At 39.4% G+C, this 24,518-nt stretch overlaps 3 long non-coding RNA genes across 3 annotated transcripts; all 3 read left to right on the forward strand.

The window, feature by feature from the left end:
• Positions 1-1,933: 1,933 nt before the first annotated feature.
• Positions 1,934-2,358, forward strand: LOC114790770 (uncharacterized). The gene is made up of 3 exons (XR_003749867.1): positions 1,934-2,008; positions 2,115-2,236; positions 2,324-2,358. It is a non-coding gene; the product is annotated as an uncharacterized LOC114790770 (long non-coding RNA).
• A 7,016-nt stretch (positions 2,359-9,374) lies between these two features.
• On the forward strand, positions 9,375-10,463 carry LOC114791317 (uncharacterized). The gene is made up of 3 exons (XR_003749971.1): positions 9,375-10,114; positions 10,221-10,342; positions 10,430-10,463. It is a non-coding gene; the product is annotated as an uncharacterized LOC114791317 (long non-coding RNA).
• A 10-nt stretch (positions 10,464-10,473) lies between these two features.
• LOC114791319 (uncharacterized) lies at positions 10,474-10,983 on the forward strand. The gene is made up of 3 exons (XR_003749972.1): positions 10,474-10,535; positions 10,650-10,708; positions 10,810-10,983. It is a non-coding gene; the product is annotated as an uncharacterized LOC114791319 (long non-coding RNA).
• The last annotated feature ends 13,535 nt before the right edge of the window (positions 10,984-24,518 follow it).

The following is a 24,518-nucleotide window of genomic DNA, read 5'->3' on the forward strand; positions in this document are numbered from 1 at the left end:
ATCACCACTGTGACAGAAAGACAAAATGCAGAAACTGTCATTATCAAAGATTTACAAAGACAAGTATATCAAAATGAAATAGATACACTAAACAAAGGCAAACAACTATCAAAGAACAACAAAATACACAACTTGGATGTTTTCTTGGACAAAGATATTGTGCTTAAGGTGGGAGGAAGACTACGGCATTCATCCCTCCCAAATTCATTCGAACATCCAACCATCATTCCCAGAGAACATCACATCACAAAACTGATAATTGCCCAATGCCACGAAAGGGTCAGTCATCAAGGAAAAGGCTTCACGATGAATGAGATATGATCCAGTGGGTATTGGATTCCAAGGTTAAGCCAAAAGGTTGCATCCTATATTCGCCAGTGTGTTTTTTGTCGTAGACAAAGGAGACCTGTGGAAGGACAAAAAATGAGAGATCTACCCGCAGAGAGAATTGAACACTCTCCACCCTTCACATACTGTGGTATGGACGTTTTTGGGCCGTTCCTGACCAAACAAGCATGGAAAGAACACAAAAGGTCCGACCTCCTTTTCACATGCTTCTATTCACATGAAAAGTTAGAGGATCTGTCAACAGACACTTTTATAAATGGACTCGTTCATTGCCATAAGAGGCTCAGTCAGACAAATAAAATGTGATCAGGGTACCAACTTCATAGGTTCCAAAAATGAGCTGAACACAGTACGAAGTGAAATGGACACTGACAGACTGACAACCTTCCTTGCAGAAAAACAATGTGACTTCATCCTAAACACACCTCATGCTAGTCACGCAGGTGGAGTATGGGAACGATGGTACCTTCAAAACATTATGATCAGACAAAAATGGAACACCCCTAAAGGGAACATGCAAATAGGCGACATAGTAATGGACAAAGATGAAATGCAACCCTGATCCCAGTGGAAGCTTGGCCGAATCTTGGACACTGTAGAAGATACAGATGGACAGAAGTTAGTTCGGCTGCTGGAAGATAGTGGAATGTAAATTCCTGATGCTTGAGTATATGGACATATCTCAAGTTACAGTGTTAGCATGTTTACTATGTTATTCTTGTTGTGACAAAGTTTTTTTAATTATTTGTGTTTCATATGTTCAACAGAAAATAATTTGATGGGAGTGTAAAGACCAAAAAAGTAAGATTTACATTAATGTAATGTTACCCGCTCATATTTTGATAACCCCTTTGTGAGCGGAAGTACGGTAACGGTACTGAGCTTGATGTAAGACACAAGGCGCGAAGTAAAGCAGGAAAGGCTCAGTGGCAACGCAGAGAAAAGGACAACCGAAAGAGTTAAAAGCAACAAATCTAGCATCAGTTGATAAGGGAACAAGGTTCGTAACTATGACTAAAGTATATTTGAGCAATGTTTGTAAGAAAAGACTTGATTAGTTATGCTAAGGGAAAGAAATATACTAACGTAAGGTGCTATGCATGACAAGGGATGTGATCGTAATTATTGGTATCTGCTCTTGCTTAGCTCTTACATTGGTTGATGACACGGACGGCTTCAATAAATCATCATTTTGACCATCAGTTCTGGCCTTCTCAATATGGACTTATTTATTTATTTATTTATTTATTTTAAATACCAAAAGTTTGCTCAAAACTAAGTGGCAATTTGGTTATTGTACATGGCTCAGTCACTGCACTTTCTTACCTCAGAGACATCATAGAACCCATCATCATTCATCTCATACATTATTAGTAATATCAAAGGGAACTTTTAATTATTTCATTAAAATTCAGAGCAAATAGGAAAAGCATTTATGTAAATAACAATGTCCCTAACTTATTGTGCGTAGTGTATATATTTCCGTCATGACCTCAGCGCCTGTTTTTTCTAATTTAAAAGTTCTGATTTAAAAATCGGTGTGTATTGCCCTGGTGCCCCGGTGTAATGTTCTCTCATTTCTTTCTACAGGTGACTTGGGAGCAGCAGTCAGCTTCAGCGACATACACAGAAGAAGCGAGCTCTCTGGTGTTCTCCACCGGTGAGTCCTTTTCCAGACCTCATGTGTATATATGTTTGTGATTTGTATAGGATGGCCCGGAGGTGATTCGTTTTCGGTTAAATCGTTTTCTGCCATCCTTTCTAAGAAAACCAGGCAGACGGTCATTCCCGCGGACCAGGAGGAGGAGGAGGAGAGGCAGATTGGGACTGAGAGCCACTCACCAGAACAACATGGGGTGGCATTTGGCCTGCTGACTAAAACGAACAGGTAATGCCCTGTCATGTCCTGCCCCAAACTCTTTCTGCTGTGATGTTTCTGATCAGGTCTGATTTTGTTTCTGGCTGTGTGTTGCAGGATGTTCACCTCTTCTGTCTACGGTCCTGTTTTCTTTTGCATCAGTTTGCTGAGTGCATACTCAGTGCGTCCCACCACTGGCACAAGAAGAAGAGCCGTAAACAAGGTGAGAGCTGAAACTGTTCTGGATTGTAATTAGCTTCATGTTGAAATATTTTGCTGAGGACATTGAAGCAATAGAAATATGTCGAGATGTTGATGTGAATTTGTCTGTGTTTAGACATCCTGAATAAGCTTTGCTGTCAACGTGGGTTTGCAGAAACAGATGACCTACAATGGGTAATTATATTAAATTTAACATGAATGGTATTTCCAGATATGTTGTTGCTTAAAACACATAATGAAAAAGGAACATGTAAACATTTAAAAAATGAACATGTTTTTTTGCAAAAGTTGCAACAAGTGGTTCCATCAGGGATGCGTCAACTCTCCAGCAGTGGACAAAGAATAGCAATGTCTTGTGTGCATTGTCTAAAGTGTTTTCATTATTTTATTTTTATTTCATTCTGTTGAAACGCCCCTTTTTACTTTAATTTTTGTTGTATGTTCAATTGATCTTATTAAAACTGTACATAGTTCCATGTTGACTTTTCATTAAATTATTTGAATTAAATTGCTTTTGCCTAATTAATTACTGTAGCATAAATTGTTTTACTTATTATATGTATGTGCGAATTATATTTGACCCATATTACATGTTTGATTTAAATATTAAAATGTAATAAATCTGACAATTATTTAGCATCTTTTTCATTGTAATAAAACACATAACTTTATCTGGCATAAAATGTTTTTATGTGTTTTATTTGAAACTGCAATAAATTGTCCTTCCACTGTTACACACTGACTGGTTATTGTGTTTGAATGTGGCTCTGTTAAAGAGGAGGAGGGGAATTTATTGTTTATTCAGGGAGTTTCTTCTGCAGTTTTTTTTCAAGTCACCTTGAAGTGATGTTCACAATTACAATTCACAACAGCATATGTGAAGACAATATAATTCATTTTTCATGCTCAAGAGAGTACAATTACACATGGAACGATGTAAACATTCAACTTTAAAAGACCAAGATGAAACAGGAGAATGATCTGTTCCCAGTGTTGATATATACACTACTCACAATAAGTTAGGGATATTGTGAGAGACTTTTATACGGATGTCATTTATACGATGTTTGTTTCACTTTTGGACATTTTTGGGATAGGGAGGCAATTATGTTGATAGACAAACACATTTTGTGTTTTCCATGTAATGGTCTCATTGTGTACAGGTGTGCCTGACAGACCCAGCAGTGGAGCCCCACAAGTGACAGACTGGAATGATGACCATTACCTAAGGACCTACATACTCAGACATCATCATGCAACTGCCACACAGCTGCAGGCCCGTTTATGAGATGCGGGGTTACTAGGCTTTCCAGACAAACCATTCGCAACCCACTGCACCGCTTTGGCTTGAATGCCAGACGACCGTTGCAGGAGACTCCACTGACACCAAGACGCTGCAGTGAACATTTGCAGTGGACACAAGGCCATGTGGTCTGAACAATGCAGCAGTGGTCCACCGTCCTGTTCACTGATTAGTGTCGTGTCAGCGTTGCTGGAGAATGCGAGGTGAGCGATACACTGAGGTCAAGCGACGAGGAGCAACAATCTGGGCAGGCATCACCAGTCAGCGCAAAACCGATTTGGTTATTGTACATGGCTCAGTCCCTGCACATTCTTACCTCAGAGACATCATAGAACCCATCAACATCCCCCAATTCTGCCCAACTTTCTATTAATGGATGATAATGCTCCACCACATCGTGGCAGAATTCAGGCAGTTGGAGTGCCTCATATGGTATGGCCATCAATGTCACCTGACCTGAACCCCATAGAGCACGTCTGGGACCAGTTGAAGCAGAGACTGAATGATCGTACCCCACCCCCACGTGACCCGGCAGAACTGCGTTTAGCTCTTGTGGAAGAGTGGAACGCATTGCCTCAGAAACACATCATGAGGCTAGTGAGGAGCATGAGACATCGTCATCAAGCTGTCATTGTCTATTTTTCACCAATGGAATCAATGTTGCGTGCAGGCCACTAGTTGTGCACCTTTGTGCATTCTTTGTTTTCTGTTTGTCTGGCAGTCCACTCTGTCCTATGAGGGATGATTTCAGCACTTTATCAGCCACATTGCCTAAAATACTGCAGATGCAAATCTAGCAGGTATGAATTTCTGCTTGTCGTTATATGCATACCCCAATAATTCTGTATTTTTATAATGAAACTGAGTTATAAACTTGTCAATTATTGTACTCTGAATAATAATTCAGGGGGGGATGCATATCTCAGATGGTACAAAATTTTACCCACAGACATTTTGGAGTGTTTGACAGAATGAACTGTGCAGTGTAACACATTCATAATTGTGCATAATACGGCTGGGACATCAGCATGGTTTATTAATAATTTTATTTTTAAATACCAAAAGTTTGTTCAAAACTAGGTGACAATTTGATTATTGTACATGGCTCAGCCACTGCACATTCTTACCTCAGAGAAATCATAGAACCCATCATAATTCATCTCATACATTATTAGTAATATCAAAGGGAACTTTTAATTCTTTCATTAAAATTCAGATTAAATAGGAAAAGCATTCATGTAAATAACAATGTCCCTAATTTATTGTGCGTAGTGTATATATGACCTCAGCGCCTGGTTTTATTAAACTGCTGTCATGACAAAACTGTGTCAGCAGAGGGCGCAAAAGCACAAGTTCTAATTTAAAAGTTGAGTAAAAAGTGGCCTGAGGATGCTAGATGGACAATCATTTGATTTAAACGTGTTCAGACGTGTCGGGTTACCATGACAACTGTCAATAAAACACAGCGTCCTGATTGGCCGAGGAGCTCTTGTTTAAAATAGACGTGCTAGAAACAGTTAGTTACTTGCAAACTACTTGACTGCTTGCGGCTGCGTGCTTTCAAGACCCCAAAAGCGATTTTCAGCGATTATCACGACTTTTTCAACTCTACTGCTACTTTCTATATTTAATTGTTGATTTTATTGACCCCGTTAGATTCTCTGAATTTGTTGTTGAGAGTTATTGTAGTGTTTTTGTGTATTAACGCTTGGACTTTTTCAGCACCATGAGCGCTCGGCCCCGAGACGAATTCGGGCTCCACCGGGCTGAAGAGCCCTGGAGGCCGAGAAGGATGATGGCGACGCGCGGCCTGGTTAGTGGAACGCGGCGGCTGCTGCTCCACCTCCGCACGGCGCTGAACAAGATCACCGAGCGCAGCTTCCACCGGCAGGTGGAGAAGGTGGCGGCGCTCAACATCTCCACCAAGGAGCACCAAGGTGCTCAACAAGGCCGTCACGGAGCCCGCCTTCTCCGGCCTCTACTGCAGCGGCTCCGCGTCCCTGGAGAGGTCTCGCGTGGAGCGCTACCTCCGGGACGTGGAGGAGGTCGCGGGGCCGAGGAGGAGGAGGAGGACCTCCCGATAAGTTAAGTGTACTCATTGTGTAAAGTGCAACTGAGGTAGGTCTAACAACTTACCAAATGTTTAAACTACATGTTAAACAATAGACACTTGTAAACAACCTTTTAATTAATATTAATAGTAGTAATCCTATCGAATCCTATAGTTTTAGCAGTTAATAGTAATAGTATTGTAGAATACACTCGGAGGCAGGTTAACTGGGGAGAAAACGCCCCCAAAGCCAAACACATCCGGTTCAACCTCGAAAGCAAACCTCTCGACAGACAGCAGAATTCCTTTACCACACTGTAAAACCCGATAAGTTAAGAGTACTCAAAACTTTTGTGGAAACTGATTACCTAAGATTTTTTTAAGTAAACATACTTTAAAATTACAATGACACTAAACTTAAATATTTTTCTTTCCTTTTTTATTTATTTTAAGTTCAGTGTACTTAAAACTGTACATATGATACACTAAAGTTATGTTTTCAATACTTATTGTTTTTAATTAATTACCACTTATATAAATAGTTTTATTCAAGAAATAAACTCATTTTGAATAACTCATAGCCTGACACATATTTGAGTTCAAAATACTAAAAATAAAGGTTGGAAAGTGTTAAAACAGTGATTACAATTTTTTGCAAGACGGCAAATCAAAATAAATAAAATAAAATAAATAAAGCTCCTTCAAAAAGAAATGTTAAAATTATAATTTATAGGAAATAAAAACAATAAATGAATAAGTCAAAACACGAAAAATAATACATACCTGATTTCAAAACCAAGTATTTGTTGCATGAAATATGCAACAGAGATAGATTGTAAAAAATGTAAATGTAAACATTTAAATGCTTTAAACTGTACAATGTTTCATTGTGTAAAGTGCAACTGAGGTAGGTCTAACAACTTACCAAATGTTTAAACTACATGTTAAACAATAGACACTTGTAAACAACCTTAAAATAAACTAAATCTGATTACAAATATCAAGTTTCTGTTGTAAGAGTGCAACTGGGGTAGATCTGGTGCAGAAGACAACCTACTAAATGTAAAACTGCTGTAAACTACATGTTTAGCTTATAAAACAAATTGAGATAAACAGAGGAAGTGACAATATTAAAGTAACAACCTACCAAATGTTTAAACCACATGTTTAACAACATACACTTGTAAAAAACCTTAGAATAAAAAAATACAATCTGATTGCAAAAAGTTTTTGTTGTAGAAGTGCAACTGAGGTAGATTTGGTGCAGAAGACAACATACCAAATATAAAAGCTACATTTTCTACAACATACGCTTACAAAACTACTTAGCAGGAACTAGGTGATGTCTGGCTCATCTGAATCCTCCACCTGGAATGCACAAAGAGTGTCCAACTGTAAACATGTCTAGTAATGAATTACATCATCAGAATTTTTTGGTTAACTATCACTTTAATATAGTATCATACTTAACCAGGTAGGCCTTTTCAGTTTACACTGAATTGGCCCAAATTTAAAAACTAGACAAGAACATGCATAGAGAATTTGCAACAGTAGAGAAAAAAAGTTGAATATATGTTGTTATGGTAATTTGATAATGAAGCTAAGATTAAAAAAAACCCTGATAAGCACTAAAACTGATCCTGTTTGGTGAGTGCACCGAGTACTTTACATCCATTGCCATTATTTTGCAAGACGGCAAATCAAAATAAATAAAATAAAATAAAATAAAATAAAATAAATAAAGCTCCTTCAAAAAGAAATGTTAAAATGATAATTTATAGGAAATAAAAACAATAAATGAATAAGTCAAAACACAAAAAATAATACATACCTGATTTCAAAACCAAGTATTTGTTGCATGAAATATGCAACAGAGATAGATTGTAAAAAATGTAAATGTAAACATTTAAATGCTTTAAACTGTACAATGTTTCATTGTGTAAAGTGCAACTGAGGTAGGTCTAACAACTTACCAAATGTTTAAACTACATGTTAAACAATAGACACTTGTAAACAACCTTAAAATAAACTAAATCTGATTACAAATATCAAGTTTCTGTTGTAAGAGTGCAACTGGGGTAGATCTGGTGCAGAAGACAACCTACTAAATGTAAAACTGCTGTAAACTACATGTTTAGCTTATAAAACAAATTGAGATAAACAGAGGAAGTGACAATATTAAAGTAACAACCTACCAAATGTTTAAACCACATGTTTAACAACATACACTTGTAAAAAACCTTAGAATAAAAAAACACAATCTGATTGCAAAAAGTTTTTGTTGTAGAAGTGCAACTGAGGTAGATTTGGTGCAGAAGACAACATACCAAATATAAAAGCTACATTTTCTACAACATACACTTACAAAACTACTTAGCAGAAACTAGGTGATGTCTGGCTCATCTGAATCCTCCACCTGGAATGCACAAAGAGTGTCCAACTGTAAACATGTCTAGTAATGAATTACATCATCAGAATTTTTTGGTTAACTATCACTTTAATATAGTATCATACTTAACCAGGTAGGCCTTTTCAGTTTACACTGAATTGGCCCAAATTTAAAAACTAGACAAGAACATACATGGAGAATTTGCAACAGTAGAGAAAAAAAGTTGAATATATGTGGTTATGGTAATTTGTTAATGAAGCTAAGATTAAAAAATCCTGATAAGCACAAAAACTGATCCTGTTTGGTGAGTGCACCGAGTACTTTACATCCATTGCCATTATTTTGCAAGACGGCAAATCAAAATAAATAAAATAAATAAAGCTCCTTCAAAAAGAAATGTTAAAATGATAATTTATAGGAAATAAAAACAATAAATGAATAAGTCAAAACACAAAAAATAATACATACCTGATTTCAAAACCAAGTATTTGTTGCATGAAATATGCAACAGAGATAGATTGTAAAAAATGTAAATGTAAACATTTAAATGCTTTAAACTGTACAATGTTTCATTGTGTAAAGTGCAACTGAGGTAGGTCTAACAACTTACCAAATGTTTAAACTACATGTTAAACAATAGACACTTGTAAACAACCTTAAAATAAACTAAATCTGATTACAAATATCAAGTTTCTGTTGTAAGAGTGCAACTGGGGTAGATCTGGTGCAGAAGACAACCTACTAAATGTAAAACTGCTGTAAACTACATGTTTAGCTTATAAAACAAATTGAGATAAACAGAGGAAGTGACAATATTAAAGTAACAACCTACCAAATGTTTAAACCACATGTTTAACAACATACACTTGTAAAAAACCTTAGAATAAAAAAATACAATCTGATTGCAAAAAGTTTTTGTTGTAGAAGTGCAACTGAGGTAGATTTGGTGCAGAAGACAACATACCAAATATAAAAACTACATTTTCTACAACATACGCTTACAAAACTACTTAGCAGGAACTAGGTGATGTCTGGCTCATCTGAATCCTCCACCTGGAATGCACAAAGAGTGTCCAACTGTAAACATGTCTAGTAATGAATTACATCATCAGATCATTTTTGGTTAACTATCACTTTAATATAGTATCATACTTAACCAGGTAGGCCTTTTCAGTTTACACTGAATTGGCCCAAATTTAAAAACTAGACAAGAACATACATGGAGAATTTGCAACAGTAGAGAAAAAAAGTTGAATATATGTGGTTATGGTAATTTGTTAATGAAGCTAAGATTAAAAAAAACCCTGATAATCACAAAAACTGATCCTGTTTGGTGAGTGCACCGAGTACTTACATTCCATGTCTTAAAAAACTGTGGGTCATCTTCACGTAAGTACACTGCTAGGGCACGAAGAACCAATTCAATGCAGGGTTACGTGTGAAGCTGTTAAAAATATCTAAAGTAAACGAAAAAAGGATACTTACCACATTCACAGACTCTGCATCCACTTTAGCCTACAAGGCCAAAAATATGTAAATGTTAATGCCAGCTTGCCGGTGTCTCGACCATCCCGAGTTTTCACAACTCTTATTATTAACTATTTTTCCAATGTATTGCTAACTTTGTGTCATTATCCTTAACGTAATGGATAAAAGTTAGTAGTACTGTTCGGGTTTACAGTGCACGTTCCACTTCTCCCCCCTTTCTCCTCTCATCCGTGGTGCACTCCCTACCTTATTTCCACCGAATGGAGGTGATCCACAGCAACAACATCATGGTTACCAGGCAGGGTGAAGTGAAAATCGGTGAGTATTGCCCTGGTCCTCCAACTCCAATAAATTGGAGTGTAATGTTCTCTCATTTCTTTCTACAGGTGACTTGGGAGCAGCAGTCAGCTTCAGCGACATACACAGATGAAGCGAGCTCTCTGGTGTTCTCCACCGGTGAGTCCTTTTCCAGACCTCATGTGTATATATGTTTGTGATTTGTATAGGATGGCCCGGAGGTGATTCGTTTTCGGTTAAATCGTTTTCTGCCATCCTTTCTAAGAAAACCATGCAGACGGTCATTCCCGCGGACCAGGAGGAGGAGGAGGAGAGGCAGATTGGGACTGAGAGCCACTCACCAGAACAACATGGGGTGGCATTTGGCCTGCTGACTAAAACGAACAGGTAATGCCCTGTCATGTCCTGCCCCAAACTCTTTCTGCTGTGATGTTTCTGATCAGGTCTGATTTTGTTTCTGGCTGTGTGTTGCAGGATGTTCACCTCTTCTGTCTACGGTCCTGTTTTCTTTTGCATCAGTTTGCTGAGTGCATACTCGGTGCGTCCCACCACTGGCACAAGAAGAAGAGCCGTAAACAAGGTGAGAGCTGAAACTGTTCTGGATTGTAATTAGCTTCATGTTGAAATATTTTGCTGAGGACATTGAAGCAATAGAAATATGTCGAGATGTTGATGTGAATTTGTCTGTGTTTAGACATCCTGAATAAGCTTTGCTGTCAATGTGGGTTTGTGGAAACAGATGACCTACAATGGGTAATTATATTAAATTTAACATGAATGGTATTTCCAGATATGTTGTTGCTTAAAACACATAATGAAAAAGGAACATGTTTTTTTTCTTTTTTAATGTTCAGATTGCCTGCAATAGTTGCAACAAGTGGTTCCATCAGGGATGCGTCAACTCTCCAGCAGTGGACAAAGAATAGGAATGTGTTGTGTGCATTGTCTAAAGTGTTTTCATTATTTTATTTTTATTTCATTGTGTTGAAATGCCCTTTTTTATACTTTTATTTATATTTTTTGCTGTATGTTCAATTGATCTTTTTAAAACTGTACATAGTTCCATGTTGACTTTTTATTAAATTATTTGAATTAAATTGCTTTTGCCTAATTAATTACTGTAGCATAAATTGTTTTACTTATTATATGTATGTGCGAATTATATTTGACCCATATTACATGTTTGATTTAAATATTAAAATGTAATAGATCTGACAATTTTTTTCAAAACACATAACTTTATCTGGCATAAAATATTTGTATGTGTTTTATTTGAAACTGCAATAAATTGTCCTTCCACTGTTACACACTGACTGGTTATTGTGTTTGAATGTGGCTCTGTTAAAGAGGAGGAGGGGAATTTATTGTTTATTCAGGGGAGTTTCTTATGCAGTTTTTTCTGAAGCAAACTAAAAGTCATCTTGAAGTGATGTTCACAATTACAATTCACAACAGCATATGTGAAGACAATATAATTAATTTTTCATGCTCAAGAGACTAAAATTACGCATGGAACGATGCAAACATTCAACTTTATAAGACCAAGATGAAACAGGAGAAGGATCTGTTCCCAGTGTTGATATATACACTACTCACAATAAGATAGGGATATTGTAAGAGACTTAGTGGATGTCATTTATACGATGTTTGTTTCACTTTTGGACATTTTTGGGATAGGGAGGCAATTATGTTGGGTTGATAGACAAACACATTTTGTGTTTTCCACGTAATGGTCTCATTGTGTACAGGTGTGCCTTATATTGGGGCCAATACCAAGAGACAACCTTTCTCAACGTGGCATCAAATTCAACATTCTGTGGTCATAAGAAGCTGGTATTGTCAGTAAATCATTCAAACAGCCATAAAACCACAATGTCACTTAATGGATGAGAGGCATCACCAGGCAGTCAGATGTTGCTCGTGAACTTTATGTGTCTCAAAGTGTCATCAGCAGACTTGCATCAAGACACAGGACTACTGGCAGAGATCATGACAGACCCAGCAGTGGAGCCCCACAAGTGGCAGACTGGAATGATGACCATTACCTAAGGACCTACATACTCAGACATCATTATGCAACTGCCACACAGCTGCAGGCCCGTTTATGAGATGCGGGGTTACTAGGCTTTCCAGACAAACCATTCGCAACCCACTGCACCGCTTTGGCTTAAATGCCAGACGACCGTTGCAGGAGAGTCCACTGACACCAAGACGCTGCAGTGAACATTTGCAGTGGACACAAGGCCATGTGGTCTGAACAATGCAGCAGTGGTCCACCGTCCTGTTCACTGATTAGTGTCGTGTCAGCGTTGCTGGAGAATGCGAGGTGAGCGATACACTGAGGTCAAGCGACGAGGAGCAACAATCTGGGCAGGCATCACCAGTCAGCGCAAAACCGATTTGGTTATTGTACATGGCTCAGTCCCTGCACATTCTTAACCTCAGAGACATCATAGAACCCATCAACATCCCCCAATTCTGCCCAACTTTCTATTAATGGATGATAATGCTCCACCACATCGTGGCAGAATTCAGGCAGTTGGAGTGCCTCATATGGTATGGCAATCAATGTCACCTGACCTGAACCCCATAGAGCACGTTTGGGACCAGTTGAAGCAGAGACTGAATGATCGTACCCCACCCCCACGTGACCCGGCAGAACTGCGTTTAGCTCTTGTGGAAGAGTGGAACGCATTGCCTCAGAAACACATCATGAGGCTAGTGAGGAGCATGAGACATCGTCATCAAGCTGTCATTGTCTATTTTTCACCAATGGAATCAATGTTGCGTGCAGGCCACTAGTTGTGCACCTTTGTGCATTCTTTGTTTTCTGTTTGTCTGGCAGTCCACTCTGTCCTATGAGGGATGATTTCAGCACTTTATCAGCCACATTGCCTAAAATACTGCAGATGCAAATTTAGCAGGTATGAATTTATATATGCATGCCCCAATAAATCTATAATTTTAAAATGAAACTGAGTTATAAACTTGTCTATTATTGTACTCTGAATAATAATTGAGATGCATATCTCAGATGGTACAAAATTTTACCAGCAGACATTTTGTACTGTTTGACAGACTGAACTGTGTAGTGTAACACATTCATTGTAAAGACCAAAAAAGTAAGATTTACATTAATGCAATGCACTCATACATTAATGCACTCATATTTTGATAACCCCTTTGTGAGCGGAAGTACGGTAACGGTACTGAGCTTGATGTAAGACAGAAGGCGTGAAGTAAAGCAGGAAAGGCTCAGTGGCAACGCAGAGAAAAGGACAACCAAAAGAGTTAAAAGCAACAAATCTAGCATCAGTTGATAAGGGAACAAGGTTTGTAACTATGACTAAAGTATATTTGAGCAACCAGTAATGTTTGTGAGAAAAGACTTTATTAGTTATGCTAAGGGAAAGAAATATACTAACGTAAGGTGCTATGCATGACGAGGGATGTGATCGTAATTATTGGTATCTGCTCTTGCTTAGCTCTTACGTTGGTTGATGACACGGACGGCTTCAATAAATCATCATTTGACCATCAGTTCTGGCCTTCTCAATATTGACTGAATGCTACAGTAAGAGCTTGACCGCCGCCTCCCGCTGCACTACGTGGTTTAAGGTAATACCCGCGACGTCCAGCAGTTGGTCAGAAGACAAAATGGATCAAAAGGGGCTCAAATGGAAGACGTACAAGCTGCATCACTAAGTCAAACGGTCACAAATGAACACATTGCAAGTTCACAACAAGACATTAAAGATCCAATCACATGCAAAGAACAAATGTGAAGTGAGCTTCAAGATAAAGCTTAAACCATGTCCGACTTACCAAGATGTTCTGAAAGAGTTAAAGTACAAACTGAAAGGATGATAACATACCGAAAGGAAGAATTAAGCCAAAAAGAAAGGAGACTAACAACAATGAACAATGGAAAATGCAAGTACGAGAAACAAGAGAAAAGCTAAAGACAGATATCACAGACAAAGAGATGTCAGAACTTGCAGACATAATAGAACAAAGGAGAGACAATATATTGATGTTCTTTTCAGAAATAATAATCCAAACGGCACCACCATCTGACATAAGGAGAAAGATTGATGCATGTGAACAAGTAACTCATGAAGTTTTTAGAATAATTCTGGAGAGAATAAGTAGAGTTGATAGAGATTTTGATGCAGAGTGTGAAAGAACTCGTTTATGTGGACTTTTACAGCATGACTATGCCATGTCCATATATGGCTCGACCGCGGCATCAAACCACAGCCAACGATCCTCAGCTTCACAGCTGACCGCAAAGCGAGCCGAAGCAGCAGCAGAACTATCAGCAAAAGAGGCAGAATATGAGGTTGTATTAGAAGAACAAAGACAAAGAGAAAGGATAAAGGCTCTAGAGAAGGAGCACAAGGTACAAATGGCGGCGCAAAATTCAGAGCTGGAACGCTTAAGAGCGCAGAAGGAAGTAAAAGCAGCTCGAGCCAGGTGGGAAGCATATGATAGAGAGTTATCACTAGTGGGGGATGAACAGTCAATAAAAGGTGAACCAGTTAGCCCAAACTTCACCCCCAAACAGCCCACACCAGCACTCCCCTTCATTCCTGTGCAAACAGCTCACTCGGATGTCTCTGAGCTAGCACAAGCAGTGCAAGACAGCATAAAAATGAACAAGCTTCCCACACCAGAACCAACAGTGTTTAGTGGTGATCCAATAAACTTCATAGAGTAGAAATCCACATTCATGTCCCTGATTGAACGAAAGGGTCTCTCAGCGGTAAAGATAAACTGTAGTATTTAAAAAGACTTTTAACTGGGTCGGCTCGCAAATGTCTTGAAAGAAGTTTCTTCAGAAACGATGCAGAGGCATACAAAGATGCTTGAGATAAACTAAACCAAAGATACGGTCAACCATTCATGATATAAAAGGCATTTAGAGAGAAGCTAGCGAATTGGCCAAAGGTGCAGTCCAGAGACGCTGATGGATTAAGGAACCTTGCAGATTTCATAAATGCATGCAAGCTTGCTATGCCGCACGTAAAGGGATTACAAATACTCAACGACTGCGAAGAAAATCAAAGATTTTTGCACAAACTACCGGACTGGATAAATGCAAGATGGAATAGACGGGTAACAAAAACTTTAATGGAGGGTGGTGAGTTTCCAAGTTTCTGTGATTTTGCTTCCTTCCTCTCATTAGAAGCGGAAGTTGCTTGCAACCCAGTCACCTCCATTCATGCACTTCGCCGCACTGAAACAAATATTGATATATACTGATAAATATTGAAATATTGAGAACAAGGGTAATCAGTGGGAAAAAAGCAGGTGTATTTAACACAAATGCAACTGTACAAAGTGACAAACAGACAATAACAAAGACACCTAACAGTTCTCCATGCATGTTGTGCCAGGACGCACATCAGATTCACAAGTGCCCAGACTTCTTAAAGATGTCTCTAGAAAATAGAAATAAATATGTGAGAGACAAAAAGCTTTGTTATGGCTGTCTGAAACAAGGACACAGTGGTAAGGACTGCAGATGCCGCCTCACTTGCGAAACCTGCAGAAAGAGACATCCTGTGTGTCTTCATGATGAAAACTACAGTAACGGTTTGCAAAGACAAACATGTGTGAGTACGGAGAATGCAAATCAAGGTAACTCACCTGAAACTGCAACAGCCATGTCACTTAATGTTGCCAGATCAGAACAGACCGTCAGCACCTCAATGATAGTCTTTACTTTACTTTACTTTATTTAGCAGATGCATTTATCCAAAGCGACTTACAAGAGGAAGACACCAGCAATTCTCGTTCGATTTCTATAGAATATTGAGTTTACAAACTAAGAGCCCTGATAAGGCTCAACTTGTCAGCGAAGAACATGCTCAGAGATTGATAAGTGCTAGGGTTATAACATTTTTGTATTGTTTTGTGCAATGTGTACGCATGTGTGTGTGTAAGTGTTAAATTTGACAGTATTACTTTTTGAACAAGAGGGTTTTCACCTGCTTCTTAAAAGTGGTGATAGTCTCGGCTAGTCTTGTGGAGGAGGGAAGGTTGTTCCACCAGCCAGGGACAACATAGTCCCAGTATGGCTGTAAACCACCTAAAATTGGACTATGCATTATTAGACACTCAGAGCGATGCTGTCTTTGTGGATCAGGATGTAACGCAGGAGTCATTTACTGCCTATTGTAGATGAGATCCCTTCACTCCTCAGTTGTGAAGTGGGTCTCCTTATAGGTTATACCTGTCCCAGGGCTCTTGCACCTAAACAAATAATCTTAGGAAAAGATGGTGAGCCCTATGCTAATCGCACGGATTTAGGATGGAGCATAGTAGGCAACGCAGCACTGTGCAATGAAACGGATATAGACAGCAGCCTCTGCCACAGAGTCACAGTTAAAGAAGTCCCTCACTCCACTCCAACAGATGCAATACTTGCTCTGGAAAGAGATTTCAAAGAGACGGACAGGAACGAAAAGACTGTATCACAAGAGGATTTAATATTCCTCCAGAAGCTTGAGCAAGGCATAACACAGACGGAAAAGGGACATTTGGAGATGTCATTGCCATTTAGAGAAAAGCCACAAATGCCAGATAACAGACAACTTGCTGAAAACAGACTAAACCAGCTCAAACACAAACTCATGAAAGACGAAAAATACAAGGAGGATTACATGCAATACATGAATAACATCATCGAAAGAGGTGGTGCAGAAGAGACTGATGATATCGGACTCCCTGGCAAGACATGGTACATACCACACCACGCCATCTATCATCCAAAGAAACCTGACAGGGTACCTGTCTTAATGAACATTTACTGATTGGCCCCGACATTATCAACATGGGTGTTCTTGTGCGCTTCAGACAGCACCAAATAGCGCTGATGTGTGACTTCGAGAAAATGTTCCACCAATTTCAGGTCAAAGAAAGCGATCGCAACTACTTGCGCTTCTTATGGTGGAAAGATGGTGACATAAACAGCCAACCGCAAGCGTACAGGATGACAGTTCATCTCTTTGGCGCTGTTTCGTCACCCGTTTGTGCGAACTATGGACTGAAACATTTAGCCAAAGAGAACAGCCTTGCATATCCTGCGGGCTCACGGTTCATAGCCAGAGACTTCTATGTAGATGGCGCCGTCACCAGTGCAGAGACAGTCAAGGATGCTGTACAACTGGCAAAGGAAGCATGTGAATTGTGCACAAAGGGTGGATTAAGGTTACACAAGTTTGTGTCCAACAACATCAACGTTCTGTATAGTATTCCGACCTCAGAGGTTAGGTCTCTGCTACAGGACTTGACATTTAATGAAGCACAGACTGAAAGAGCACTTGGCATTTACTGGAACATGGAGGAAGATTGCTTCACATTCAACATCACACTAACGGACCAACCACCAACCCGGCGTGGCATCCTATCCACAGTTGCAGCAATATACGATCCCCTTGGAATCATAGCTCCTTACGTGCTCAACGACAAAGGAATCCTCCAAGAAATGTGCTGCCAAGGAACGAAGTGGGATGACCCGATACCAGAGCATCTCAGGCCACGGTGGGAGCGCTGGAACGGAGATCTTCACAATCTGAGTAAATTACAAATGTAGTGGAGATGTGGTGAAAAGAGAATTACATCACTTTTCGGACGCAAGCACTACAGGATATGGACAATGTTCTTATCTCAGACTCTTAAACAAAAACAAGGAAGTTCATTGTACCTTCATTATGGGCAAAGCACGTGTCTCACCCACAAAAATCACCACAATCCCAAGACTGGAACTTACCGCAGCCACAGTGTCAGTCACCGTGAGCAACATGCTGAGAGAGGAACTACTTTACGACAATGTCGAAGAGTTCTTTTGGACTGACTCTAAAGTCACTCTAGGATACCTAAATAATGAGGCGAGGCGTTTTCATACATTTGTTGCTAATAGAGTACAGAAAATCCGCAACAATACCCCACCACAACAATGGTTTTATGTGCCTACTGCCAAAAACCCAGCAGACATGGCTTCCAGGGGCATGTCTGTAAATGAACTACTCTCATCCAATTGGCTTACTGGCCCTAAATTCCTATGGGAAAGAGAAATACAACACCCACCAAAGGAAACTATTGAACTCCTAGTAGGAGACCCAGAAGTGAAAAAGGTGCAGACACTAAGTACACAAACTGCTGAACATGCAAGCCTTAGTGACCGCCTCAGAAAGTTCTCATCCTGGTCCCGCGCAGTCAGTGCAGTAGCACGTCTCAGACGATACCTGCTTAAAGACAAATCAAACACGATCACCACTGTGACAGAAAGACAAAATGCAGAAACTGTCATTATCAAAGATTTACAAAGACAAGTATATCAAAATGAAATAGATACACTAAACAAAGGCAAACAACTATCAAAGAACAACAAAATGCACAACTTGGATGTTTTCTTGGACAAAGATATTGTGCTTAAGGTGGGAGGAAGACTACGGCATTCATCCCTCCCAAATTCATTCGAACATCCAACCATCATTCCCAGAGAACATCACATCACAAAACTGATAATTGCCCAATGCCACGAAAGGGTCAGTCATCAAGGAAAAGGCTTCACGATGAATGAGATATGATCCAGTGGGTATTGGATTCCAAGGTTAAGCCAAAAGGTTGCATCCTATATTCGCCAGTGTGTTTTTTGTCGTAGACAAAGGAGACCTGTGGAAGGACAAAAAATGAGAGATCTACCCGCAGAGAGAATTGAACACTCTCCACCCTTCACATACTGTGGTATGGACGTTTTTGGGCCGTTCCTGACCAAACAAGCATGGAAAGAACACAAAAGGTCCGACCTCCTTTTCACATGCTTCTATTCACATGCAGTCCATGTTGAAAAGTTAGAGGATCTGTCAACAGACACTTTTATAAATGGACTCGTTCATTGCCATAAGAGGCTCAGTCAGACAAATAAAATGTGATCAGGGTACCAACTTCATAGGTTCCAAAAATGAGCTGAACACAGTACGAAGTGAAATGTACACTGACAGACTGACAACCTTCCTTGCAGAAAAACAATGTGACTTCATCCTAAACACACCTCATGCTAGTCACGCAGGTGGAGTATGGGAACGATGGTACCTTCAAAACATTATGATCAGACAACAATGGAACACCCCTAAAGGGAACATGCAAATAGGCGACATAGTAATGGACAAAGATGAAATGCAACCCTGATCCCAGTGGAAGCTTGGCCGAATCTTGGACACTGTAGAAGATACAGATGGACAGAAGTTAGTTCGGCTGCTGGAAGATAGTGGAATGTAAATTCCTGATGCTTGAGTATATGGACATATCTCAAGTTACAGTGTTAGCATGTTTACTATGTTATTCTTGTTGTGACAAAGTTTTTTTAATTATTTGTGTTTCATATGTTCAACAGAAAATAATTTGATGGGAGTGTAAAAACCAAAAAGATTTACATTAATGTAATGTTACCCGCTCATATTTGGATAACCCCTTTGTGAGCAGAAGTACGGTAACGGTACTGAGCTTGATGTAAGACAGAAGGCGCAAAGTAAAGCAGGAAAGGCTCAGTGGCAACGCAGAGAAAAGGACAACCGAAAGAGTTAAAAGCAAAAAAATCTAGCATCAGTTGATAAGGGAACAAGGTTCGTAACTATGACTAAACTATATTTGAGCAACCTGTAATGTTTGTAAGAAAAGACTTGATTAGTTATGCTAAGGGAAAGAAATATACTAACGTAAGGTGCTATGCATGACAAGGGATGTGATCGTAATTATTGGTATCTGCTCTTGCTTAGCTCTTACATTGGTTGATGACACGGACGGCTTCAATAAATCATCATTTTGACCATCAGTTCTGGCCTTCTCAATATGGACTTATTTATTTATTTATTTATTTATTTATTTATTTATTTTAAATACCAAAAGTTTGCTCAAAACTAAGTGGCAATTTGGTTATTGTACATGGCTCAGTCACTGCACTTTCTTACCTCAGAGACATCACAGAACCCATCATCATTCATCTCATACATTATTAGTAATATCAAAGGGAACTTTTATTTATTTCATTAAAATTCAGAGCAAATAGGAAAAGCATTTATGTAAATAACAATGTCCCTAACTTATTGTGCGTATATATTTCCGTCATGACCTCAGCGCCTGTTTTTTCTAATTTAAAAGTTCTGATTTAAAAATCGGTGAGTATTGCCCTGGTGCCCTGGTGTAATGTTCTCTCATTTCTTTCTACAGGTGACTTGGGAGCAGCAGTCAGCTTCAGCGACATACACAGATGAAGCGAGCTCTCTGGTGTTCTCCACCGGTGAGTCCTTTTCCAGACCTCATGTGTATATATGTTTGTGATTTGTATAGGATGGCCCGGAGGTGATTCGTTTTCGGTTAAATCGTTTTCTGCCATCCTTTCTAAGAAAACCAGGCAGACGGTCATTCCCGCGGACCAGGAGGAGGAGGAGGAGAGGCAGATTGGGACTGAGAGCCACTCACCAGAACAACATGGGGTGGCATTTGGCCTGCCGACTTAAACGAACAGGTAATGCCCTGTCATGTCCTGCCCCAAACTCTTTCTGCTGTGATGTTTCTGATCAGGTCTGATTTTGTTTCTGGCTGTGTGTTGCAGGATGTTCACCTCTTCTGTCTACGGTCCTGTTTTCTTTTGCATCAGTTTGCTGAGTGCATACTCGGTGCGTCCCACCACTGGCACAAGAAGAAGAGCCGTAAACAAGGTGAGAGCTGAAACTGTTCTGGATTGTAATAAGCTTCATGTTGAAATATTTTGCCGAGGACATTGAAGCAATAGAAATATGTCGAGATGTTGATGTGAATTTGTCTGTGTTTAGACATCCTGGATAAGCTTTGCTGTCAACGTGGGTTTGCGGAAACAGATGACCTACAATGGGTCATTTTACAATTTAATTTAACATGAATGGTATTTCCAGATATGTTGTTGCTTAAAACACATAATGAAAAAGGAACATGTAAACATTTAAAAAATGAACATGTTTTTTTGCAATAGTTGCAACAAGTGGTTCCATCAGGGATGCGTCAACTCTCCAGCAGTGGACAAAGAATAGCAATGTCTTGTGTGCATTGTCTAAAGTGTTTTCATTATTTTATTTTTATCTCATTCTGTTGAAACGCCCTTTTTTATTTATATTTTTGTTGTATGTTCAATTGATCTTATTAAAACTGTACATAGTTCCATGTTGACTTTTTATTAAATTATTTGAATTAAATTGCTTTTGCCTAATTAATTACTGTAGCATAAATTGTTTTACTTATTATATGTATGTGCGAAATATATTTGACCCATATTACATGTTTGATTTAAATATTAAAATGTAATAAATCTGACAATTATTTAGCATGTTTTTCATTGTAATAAAACACATAACTTTATCTGGCATAAAATATTTTTATGTGTTTTATTTGAAACTGAAATAAATTGTCCTTCCACTGTTACACACTGACTGGTTATTGTGTTTGAATGTGGCTCTGTTAAAGAGGAGGAGGGGAATTTATTGTTTATTCAGGGGAGTTTCTTCTGCAGTTTTTTTTTCTGAAGCAAACTAAAAGTCACCTTGAAGTGATGTTCACAATTACAATTCACAACAGCATATGTGAAGACAATATAATTAATTTTTCATGCTCAAGAGACTAAAATTACGCATGGAACGATGTAAACATTCAACTTTATAAGACCAAGATGAAACAGGAGAAGGATCTGTTCCCAGAGTTGATATATACACTACTCACAATAAGATAGGGATATTGTGAGAGACTTAGTGGATGTCATTTATACGATGTTTGTTTCACTTTTGGACATTTTTGGGATAGGGAGGCAATTATGTTGGGTTGATAGACAAACACATTTTGTGTTTTCCACGTAATGGTCTCATTGTGTACAGGTGTGCCTTATATTGGGGCCAATACCAAGAGACAACCTTTCTCAACGTGGCATCAAATTCAACATTCTGTGGTCATAAAAAGCTGGTATTGTCAGTAATTCATTGAAACAGCCAAAAAACCACAACGTCACTTACTGGATGAGAGGCATCACCAGGCAGTCAGATGTTGCTCGTGAACTTTATGTGTCTCAAAGTGTCATCAGCAGACTTGCATCAAGACACAGAACTACTGGCAGAGATCATGACAGACCCAGCAGTGGAGCCCCACAAGTGGCAGACTGGAATGATGACCATTACCTAAGGACCTACGTACTCAGACATCATTATGCAACTGCCACACAGCTGCAGGCCCGTTTATGAGATGCGGGGTTACTAGGTTTTCCAGACAAACCATTCGCAACCCACTGCACCGCTTTGGCTTGAATGCCAGACGACCGTTGCAGGAGACTCCACTGACACCAAGACGCTGCAGTGAACATTTGCAGTGGACACAAGGCCATGTGGTCTGAACAATGCAGCAGTGGTCCACCGTCCTGTTCACTGATTAGTGTCGTGTCAGCGTTGCTGGAGAATGCGAGGTGAGCGATACACTGAGGTCAAGCGACGAGGAGCAACAATCTGGGCAGGCATCACCAGTCAGCGCAAAACCGATTTGGTTATTGTACATGGCTCAGTCACTGCACATTCTTACCTCAGACACATCATAGAACCCACCATCATCCCCCAATTCTGCCCAACTTTCTATTAATGGATGATAATGCTCCACCACATCGTGGCAGAATTCAGGCAGTTGGAGTGCCTCATATGGTATGGCCATCAATGTCACCTGACCTGAACCCCATAGAGCATGTTTGGGACCAGTTGAAGCAGAGACTGAGTGATCGTACCCCACCCCCACGTGACCCGGCAGAACTGCGTTTAGCTCTTGTGGAAGAGTGGAACGCATTGCCTCAGAAACACATCATGAGGCTAGTGAGGAGCATGAGACATCGTCATCAAGCTGTCATTGTCTATTTTTCACCAATGGAATCAATGTTGCGTGCAGGCCACTAGTTGTGCACCTTTGTGCATTCTTTGTTTTCTGTTTGTCTGGCAGTCCACTCTGTCCTTTGAGGGATGATTTCAGCACTTTATCAGCCACATTGCCTAAAATACTGCAGATGCAAATCTAGCAAGTATGAATTTCTGCTTGTCGATATATATATATGCCCCAATAAATCTATAATTTTAAAATGAAACTGAGTTATAAACTTGTCTATTATTGTACTCTGAATAATAATTGAGATGCATATCTCAGATGGTACAAAATTTTACCAGCAGACATTTTGTACTGTTTGACAGAATGAACTGTGTAGTGTAACACATTCATTGTAAAGACCAAAAAAGTAAGATTTACATTAATGCAATGCACTCATACATTAATGCACTCATATTTTGATAACCCCTTTGTGAGCGGAAGTACGGTAACGGTACTGAGCTTGATGTAAGACAGAAGGCGTGAAGTAAAGCAGGAAAGGCTCAGTGGCAACGCAGAGAAAAGGACAACCGAAAGAGTTAAAAGCAACAAATCTAGCATCAGTTGATAAGGGAACAAGGTTTGTAACTATGACTAAAGTATATTTGAGCAACCTGTAATGTTTGTGAGAAAAGACTTTATTAGTTATGCTAAGGGAAAGAAATATACTAACGTAAGGTGCTATGCATGACGAGGGATGTGATCGTAATTATTGGTATCTGCTCTTGCTTAGCTCTTACGTTGGTTGATGACACGGACGGCTTCAATAAATCATCATTTGACCATCAGTTCTGGCCTTCTCAATATTGACTGAATGTAAGAGCTTGACCACCGCCTCCCGCTGCACTACGTGGTTTAAGGTAATACCCGCGACGTCCAGCAGTTGGTCAGAAGACAAAATGGATCAAAAGGGGCTCAAATGGAAGACGTACAAGCTGAGTCAAACGGTCACAAATGAACAGATTGCAAGTTCACAACAAGACATTAAAGATCCAATCACATGCAAAGAACAAATGTGAAGTGAGCTTCAAGATAAAGCTTAAACCATGTCCGACTTACCAAGATGTTCTGAAAGAGTTAAAGTACAAACTGAAAGGATGATAACATACCGAAAGGAAGAATTAAGCCAAAAAGAAAGGAGACTAACAACAATGAACAATGGAAAATGCAAGTACGAGAAACAAGAGAAAAGCTAAAGACAGATATCACAGACGAAGAGATGTCAGAACTTGCAGACATAATAGAACAAAGGAGAGACAATATATTGATGTTCTTTTCAGAAATAAGAATCCAAACGGCACCACCATCTGACATAAGGAGAAAGATTGATGCATGTGAAAAAGTAACTCATGAAGTTTTTAGAATAATTCTGGAGAGAATAAGTAGAGTTGATAGAGATTTTGATGCAGAGTGTGAAAGAACTCGTTTATGTGGACTTTTACAGCATGACTATGCCATGTCCATATATGGCTCGACCGCGGCATCAAACCACAGCCAACGATCCTCAGCTTCACAGCTGACCGCAAAGCGAGCCGAAGCAGCAGCAGCAGAACTATCAGCAAAAGAGGCAGAATATGAGGTTGTATTAGAAGAACAAAGACAAAGAGAAAGGATAAAGGCTCTAGAGAAGGAGCACAAA

The sequence above is a fragment of the Denticeps clupeoides genome, chromosome 5 (assembly GCF_900700375.1).
Source record: "Denticeps clupeoides chromosome 5, fDenClu1.1, whole genome shotgun sequence".
NCBI lineage: Eukaryota > Metazoa > Chordata > Actinopteri > Clupeiformes > Denticipitidae > Denticeps > Denticeps clupeoides.